Consider the following 388-nt stretch of genomic DNA (forward strand, 5'->3'; position numbering starts at 1 on the left):
TGCACTTTCTTTTTGGATTCTCTTCTGTATTGCTTGGGAGAGTACTAGGAGGAGTTTAAGTGATTTTCTTACTCAACTGACCCACTTGTGCCTCCAAATTTCTAATGGAGGACCTTGTTTCACTCATGAAACTTAAAGTGGCCTTAGATAGATCAGAGACTATGTTTGCTAAGCTAGAGGGGCTTTACACAGAATTCTCTGTCTGTTGCTGAAAAGATGATGGAAAAGGCTTGCTATTGCTAAGCCTGTTTCTTCCACCATTATTAAAGCCTTGTTGATGCTTCTGTTGATCCTTCCATGAGAAATTTGGATGATTTCTCCATGAGGAATTATAGGTGTTCTCATAGGGTTCACCCATGTAATTCACCTCTGCCATTGCAGGGTTCTC

The sequence above is a fragment of the Arachis duranensis genome, chromosome 2 (assembly GCF_000817695.3).
Source record: "Arachis duranensis cultivar V14167 chromosome 2, aradu.V14167.gnm2.J7QH, whole genome shotgun sequence".
Lineage (NCBI taxonomy): Eukaryota > Viridiplantae > Streptophyta > Magnoliopsida > Fabales > Fabaceae > Arachis > Arachis duranensis.